We start from the raw sequence: 7,929 nt of genomic DNA, 5'->3' as shown, positions 1-7,929 counted from the left end.
TGACATGTGACACGAAACCCCACCTTGGTAGCAGAGTTTGGTAGTTCTACACCCAGTTTTAAGCCTACTACACAGCTGTTTCAGTTAATGACTGTGTTTAAACCTACATATGAAATTGATGATCGTTACCACCTGGTATAATTGGTTAATTGTACACCTGAGTCTAATCCTACAAAATACCAGACTTTGTGCAAATGTAAGAATTGATGCTGGTTTGAAGCCAAAGGATAGTCACACCAAATATTTAGATTTAGATTTTTCTTCTGTTCACTCATTTTTGCATTTTTGTAAATTTATAAAAAATAAACAAAATATATTTTATAAAAGCATGACTTTACCTTACAGCATTTCTTCACACCTCAATAAAGCTTTTGCACAGTACTGTATATCAGAATAATCAGACATGGCTAATCATTCCATGATTTATATCAGTGGCCTAAAGTATTGATGTTTCATTATGATAGCCAGTCAACTAGCAATTTTCTGTAGATGTCAGCAATGGCAGCCTTCATGTTACTGTCAAGACCGGTTACTGATAAATACACATAGTAAATGCATATATGAGTGCTGTTTTACCTGTCAAAGGAGATATGTATTTTTCTCCATCTGATTTATGATATTTGCAAAGCTCTGTCACATAGCACAGTTCTGTCTGGCACAGGAAGGGACTTTGATTTTTCACTGCTGCAGTTCCACTTTTACCTACAGGTCTTCTCCCAATCCTGTACCCTGGACAGTGAGAATAGAAGTAGCACCCTTATGAGCACATCCATCTGTAACTCTGCTCTCTCTTATGCTTAACCTGCAACACACCTGATTGTTTCCTTGTGCTCCCTCTCCTAGTGTCAGCCTTGCTGTACATGGATTGCAAGAGACCGATAGAGGTCTAATTCATGTGCTTTGCTTTCATTTAAACAAACCATATTTAAAGTGTTACTAAACCCAGGACCCTGCATTCATTATAACTGCTTTCCCATAGTACACAGAACATGGAAATGCAATTACCTTAGTAAATACAAATTATTAAATACCCTTTCTCATCAGCAGTATATAGCAGTCTTGTGATTTCTAGTGTCTGGTTAAAGCTTGTAGGAGGACTTTTCCTTATATTCTGACTGTTGTATGAGGCAGAAGGATCCCTGACCCTCTGTTTGGACAGGGCTGTTTGGCCCTGTGCTCACATCCACTCTCCTGAGCAGGTACAGCTTTTCCCCTAGCTCCGTAAATATCAGGATATAGGGCACTGTGAAAGAAGGGGAGGATCAGAGAAGACCGGATCAAACAAACTTTTCTTTAATCGTACCTCATGGGACACAGACCCATAGTAATTACTATGTGGATTATAGTCCACCTTCAGGTGCTGGACACTGGCACACCCTAAACAGGAAGTTGCCTCCCTAAATAATCCCTCCCATACCAGGAGTATCTCAGTTTTTTGTTTAAGGTGTTGGTCACCAGTGAAGATGTGCTGTGCTGAGCTCCACTGGAGCAATCCTTGCTGGGGCTAACTGTGCAGCTGGATCCATTCAAAGTGTCTTTTAGGCCAAATTGAATGGTGCCCGGGAGTCGTATCTGAAGAAACAAGGATTTGCTTGTAAACGCTTCTCTTTTTACAGAGCTGTACCCCTGGATCCAGTACTTTTGGTTTTTAATTTTTAAATGTTATGAAATGTCTCCTTTAAAGTAAATGTCATGCCCAAGTGTCACCACTGGAGGCTGTATGGAGCATATACCTTTTCATGCTTTGCTCAGAAATCACGCTGTGTCACGGAAGCAGCAGACTTTTTTGCCTCCAGCTAGTAGGCAGACCGCCGGTAAGTTTGGGGGGGGGGGGTTGCTTCCTCCAGACACCCCCACCTGAGTGGAACTCTTCCTCTCTTCATGAGGCTGAGTATAAACGAGAACTAAAAACTTTTTTTCACCGCTGAGTAGTACTCAGCGGTGGCTTCCAGGTCTCCTCCATGCAATCCAATCCCTCAGAGGCCCGTGCTTTCGCGGGGAAACTTTTTTGAAAGACAAAGGAGGGGGCGCGAGGTGGGGGCGGGGCTTAGTGCGGCATTGGTATCCTTCAACACGGGAGCGTATTTAAAAAAAAAAAACTCCATTTGTGCTGGCTGAAAAATTGTCGGAGAGACATAAGAGTAAAGAGGAACATGAAAGAGGTTTTGGTGTCACAGGCATTTCCTATTTGACACATTTACTATTTGCATCAGGCTGAGCATTAATAGTAGCGGCAGTGGCTAGACTATTGCTAAAGCAGTGGATTTGATTTCTTCTAAGGTCAAAAGGGGGGTTAAAACACCCCCCAAAAAAGAGCTAAAAGGGTCTCCCTCAAGCTCTGGAAAGCCTACTCATCTCTACAAATGGAATCCTCCCCTGAGGAGGGGGGGGGGGGGTGGCTGGTCAGAGTGAGGGCCATGCAATATTTGCAACTGTTTTCAACACTGCAGCCCCTGTTTATTTTACAAAAAAATATATTTTTTCCTCAGCCATGATAGGTTTAAAAAAAAACTTTAATCGCATTCCAGTGTGGGTCAAAATGCGACAGGTTCTCTTCCATTACTCAGGACCCTAAAACTGAGGAACTAGGGGCAGGAGAAGACAAATTCCCTCTGGACCGTGGTGAGGCTGATGACTCCTTTTCTGAGGTGTCAAATGCGGGAGAATCAGCTTTTTCCATCTTAAGGTTGGTGCAATTTCTTGCTGAATGGTCCGCTCCACATTTATGTACCCTTAACTGAGTGGGTTCGCTAAAGTCTCTTCAAGCTGTACATACCTTTCCTGTCCATTCATTGTTGGAAAAGCTTTTTTGTATCCTGAGAGGATCACCCAGATGAGCATTATTTTTCCTCCTAAAAAGTTTTCACACTTTATCCTATGGTGGAGGAAATTCACTAAGTAGGGTATACCAGCAATTAACACTGTTATATCCCCTGTAATTAAGGGTTTGACTTGTCCGGCAGGCAATGCTCAAATGCTTAGGGATCCAACGGATAACAAGTTGGAATTCCTATTAAAAACAAAAAAAAACACTTTTTTTCTCTGACAGATTGAGTATCTCAGCCTGCACTGACAGTAATTGCTTAATTGTTGAGAGACCAGTTTAAACAAGTGTTCAAGGTTATCCTGTTCAGCAGGCCCAGGATCTGGCAAGCTACTAGAAGCTTTATGTTTGCAATAGTTGCTACGAGTGCTTCTATCCTTCAGGCCTTGCGCCCTTCGCTAAGCACTATGCAGAAGCTCCTGGCTAATCTTCCTTTTTGCGTTGAAACAGCTATTTGGGGATGTTTTGGATACATCCAAAGAAATTCTAGTGGAAAAAGTACCCCTTTTGCCATTTAAGAAAAGGAGTAAATGTTTTTTCGTTTTATAGCTGCTCCTTCTGTGCCAGGGGCATCAGCCTCCAGGCAGTCACAACGGCTTTTGCCGTCAGGTTCAAAAGAGGTCTTGGGGGAGGAAACTTACAAGATATTGAAGCCACCTTATGAGGCGGTACCCCCCCCCCCTCGCTCAATTGGGGAATTCTTCTGCAGTTCTCAAGGATCTGGCAGGAAGAGTGTCAAGACGAATGGGGCACTTCCTCAATAGCTCCAAGGTACAAACTGGAGTTCCAAGAGTTCCCGCCTCCTCGTTTTCTCAGATCAAACGTTCCTAAGGATCCAGAGAAAAATAAATCTTTCTCTCAAGCATTGGACCATCTTTTGTCAAAAATGATCATGGTGGCCCCCATGTAAGAGCAGAGGTTGGAGTTTGGCTAAATCCAAATGGACATTCTGGATCTCAAAAATCTAAATTCAATTCCTGAATATAACCACTCTTTTTTCACATGGCCTCAGTCCAATCAGTTATCTCCATCCTACAAGGAGGAGAACTTCTGGCGTCAATCGACGTCAAAGATGCATACCTCCATATGCCTATTTCCTCGCTCACTAGTAATATCTACTTTTCAAGGTGGAAAATCTTTATTTTCAGCTTGTAGCTCTGCTTTCTGGTCTAGCTACTGCACCTTGAGTGTTTACAAAGGTTCTGGTCCCTCTTCTAGCCAGATTAAGGGCCCAAGGTATAATGATTATGATTTACCTGGAACTAATTTAGGTGGTTGAAGCAAGATGAATTCTTCTATTCAACTTTGCATGAGGTTGTTGGGAAAGATGGTGGCTTCATTCGAGGCCATTCTTTTTCTGCTCAGTTCCATGAGACTGCTGCAAAACAGTATCCTATCGGCTTGGAACAATGGGTTCAAGCTCTAGATTACCAATGTGTCTGACTCCAAAACCTACGGCCACATCACCCTAAAAAGCGCCTGATCTCGTCTGATCTTGGAGACTAAGCAGGGTCAGGCCTGGTTAGTACCCGGATGGCCCACCTGGAAATACCACGTGCTGTAGGCTGGGTACGCCAGAGCCTCAGTTTATGGTTAATATCCAAAAATCTGCAAGGGGGAAAATCCTTCCTTCACTTACCACAGGAGTGGCCCAGATCAGAAATGGTCTTGCCCATTATCATTCTAGAAATTCAGGCAGAGCACTTGGTTCTGAGGGCCTGAATGTTCCATTTACGGTATTGTCCTGCCAGGATTCAATCCAAATATTCCACAGCAATGGCCTATATTAATCACCAAGTGGACACAAGAAGTTGTGTGGCCCAGAGAAAAGTGAATCATATCCTATCTTGGGCAGAAAACAATGTACTTTACCTATCGGCGGTCTTCATTCTAGGAATAGAAAATTGGCTGGTGGACTACTTGAGTTGCCAGCAGTTGTTCCCGGGAGACTGGTTCCTTCACCCTGATATCTTCCAGTCAATATGTCAAAGATGGGGGATCCCAGACATAGGTTCACCAAAGAAATCGACAACTTGGTGTCAAAAACAAAGGCTCCGCTAGCATGCGGAACAGATAACTTGCTATCCCCGTAGACTCGGTTCTCATTGATTTATGCATTCTGTCCTATTCTGCCTGCGTCCACGATTACTACGCAGGATCAAGCAGAAATGGAACTCTGTGATTCTTGTGGCCCCAGCGGGGCCCAGGAAATCTTGGTATGCAGAGATCGTAAAGATAACAGTAGGGGAACTATGGACCCTACCGCCACAGCCAGACCTTCTCTTGCAAGGTCCGATATTCCATCCTACTTTACAAACGCTAAATTTAACGTTTTGGCTATTGAGACCCACACTCTGAAGAATCGTGGGCTGTCAGGTTCAGTGGTTTCTACCTTGATTAATGCAAGGAAGCCAGCCTCCATAATTATATATTATGGAGTCTGGGAAGCGTGTCTCCTGGTGTGAAACCAAGGGTTGCACCCAAGGAAATAGGTCAAAGGTAGAATCCTTGACTTTCTGCAGTTGGGATGAGAGATAAAGCTGGCCTTGAGTGCTTTTTAACCACTTCAGTTCCGGACCAATAAACACCTTAAGGACCAGAGGTCTTTTTGCAATTTCGCACTGCGCTGCTTTAACTGGTAATTGCGCGGTCATGCAATATTGCACCCAAACGAAATTTGCGTCCTTTTCTTCCCACAAATAGAGCTTTCTTTTGATGGTATTTGATTGCCTCTGCGATTTTTTTTTTTTGCGATATAAATGAAAAAAGAGCGAAAATTTTGAAAAAAAAAGATATTTTCTTCTTTTTGTTATAAGAAAAATCGAATAAACTAAATTTTAGTCATACATTGAGGGCAAAATTTATTCAGCCACATGTCTTTAGTAAAAAAAATGTCAATAAGCGTATATTTTTTGGTTTGCGCAAAAGTTATAGCGTCTACAAACTAGAGTACATTTTCTGAAATTTACACAGCTTTTAATTTATGACTGCCGATCTCATTTCTTGAGGTGCTAAAATGGCAGGGCAGTACAAATCCCCCCCAAATGACCCCATTTTGGAAAGTAGACACCCCAAGGAAATTGCTGATGGGTATGTTGAGCCCATTGAATATTTATTTTTTTTGTCCTAAGGGATTGAATAATGACAAAAAAAAAAAAAAAAAATTTTTTTTACAAAAAGTTGTCACTAAATGATATATTGCTCACACATGCCATGGTTATATGTGAAATGACACCCCAAAATACATTCTGCTGCTTCTCCCGAGTACGGGGATACCACATGTGTGGGACTTTTTGGGAGTCTAGTCGCGCACGGCACCCCGAAAACCAATCACCACCTTCAGGATTTCTAAGGGTGCAAATTTTTGATTTAACTCCTCACTACCTATCACAGTTTCGAAGGCCATAAAATGCCAAAATAGCACAAAACCCCCCCAAATGACCCCATTTTGGAAAGTAGACACCCCAAGCTATTTACTGAGAGGCATGTTGAGTCCATGGAATATTTTATATTTTGCCAAAAGTTGCGGGAATATTACAAACTTTTTTTTTTTTGCACAAAGTTGTCACTAAATGATATATTGCTCACACATGCTATGGGCAGAAGTCAAATTACACCCCAAAATAAATTCTGCTGCTTCTCCCGAGTACGGGGATACCACATGTGGGGGACTTTTTGGGAGCCTAGTTAACTAGCTACCTAGCGACACTAGCGACACTGATGCAGCGTTCAGAAAAATTATCGCTTAGTGACACTGGCAAAAGGGGGTGAAAGGGTTAACTAGCGGAAATCAGGGGGTTAAAACCATTATTGGGTAGTATATCGGGGTACCTAGCGCTATAAAAACCTGGCGGTGAACCTAAAAAAATAACTAGCTACCTAGCGACTGTAGCGACACTAATGCAGCGATCAGAAAAACGATCGCTTAGTGACACTGGCAAAAGGGGGTGAAAGGGTTAACTAGCGGCAATCAGGGGGTTAAAAACATTATTGGGTAGTATATCGGGGTACCTAGCGATATAAAAACCTGGCGGTGAACCTAAAAAAATAACTAGCTACCTAGCGACACATGCAGCGATCAGAAAAATGATCGCTTAGTGACACTGGCAAAAGGGGGTGAAAGGGTTAACTAGCGGCAATCAGGGGGTTAAAAACATTATTGGGTAGTATATCGGGGTACCTAGCGCTATAAAAACCTGGCGGTGAACCTAAAAAAATAACTAGCTACCTAGCGACTGTAGCGACACTAATGCAGCGATCAGAAAAACGATCGCTTAGTGACACTGGCAAAAGGGGGTGAAAGGGTTAACTAGCGGCAATCAGGGGGTTAAAAACATTATTGGGTAGTATATCGGGGTACCTAGCGATATAAAAACCTGGCGGTGAACCTAAAAAAATAACTAGCTACCTAGCGACACTAGCGACACATGCAGCGATCAGAAAAATGATCGCTTAGTGACACTGGCAAAAGGGGGTGAAAGGGTTAACTCTAGGGGCAATCAGGGGGTTAAATCTTTATTGGGGGGTGATAGGGGGCTACCCTGGACCTAACACTAACTGTCCTGACAGTTTTTACTGTCACAACTGACACTGAATGCATTGATCAGTAAAGAAATGATCAATGCAATCAGTGACACTGTGACTGGGGGGGGAGGGGGGGGGATCGGGGGGGGTTTGTGTGCCTGTGTGTACCTACATGTCAGTGTAGTGTTCGTGCAGACTTACTTTTACTCTTCTCCTCGTAGTCCGGTCAAAAAGACCGCCCCGAGGAGAATGACATCACTTCCTCCTTCCTGTGTAAACAATACACAGGGGAGGAAGCTTCTCATTGGCCAGGAGCGATCCAGAGGGGGTGGCCGAAAACGAACGGCCATCCCCTCATCACGGAGCGCTCCTGGACCGAATCGGACCGCCGTATCCAGCGGGAGGGGGTCCGATGGGACCCCCCACCCGCTGGAAGGCAATCACGTAGATGTACGTGATTCTGCCTGCCTGTGCCATTGTGCTGACGTACAATGGCAATACGGCGGTCCTGAAGTGGTTAAGGACAGGTCTTGTCCTTATTGGTATTATTTCAATGACCATTTGCTTCGCATTCTTTGCTT

This window comes from Lithobates pipiens, unplaced genomic scaffold (genome assembly GCF_037356315.1).
Source record: "Lithobates pipiens isolate NorthernLeopardFrog02 unplaced genomic scaffold, aLitPip1_a1.2 Scaffold_18, whole genome shotgun sequence".
NCBI lineage: Eukaryota > Metazoa > Chordata > Amphibia > Anura > Ranidae > Lithobates > Lithobates pipiens.
The sequence above is the reverse complement of the archived record's forward strand: the minus strand, read 5'-3'. Positions refer to the sequence as shown.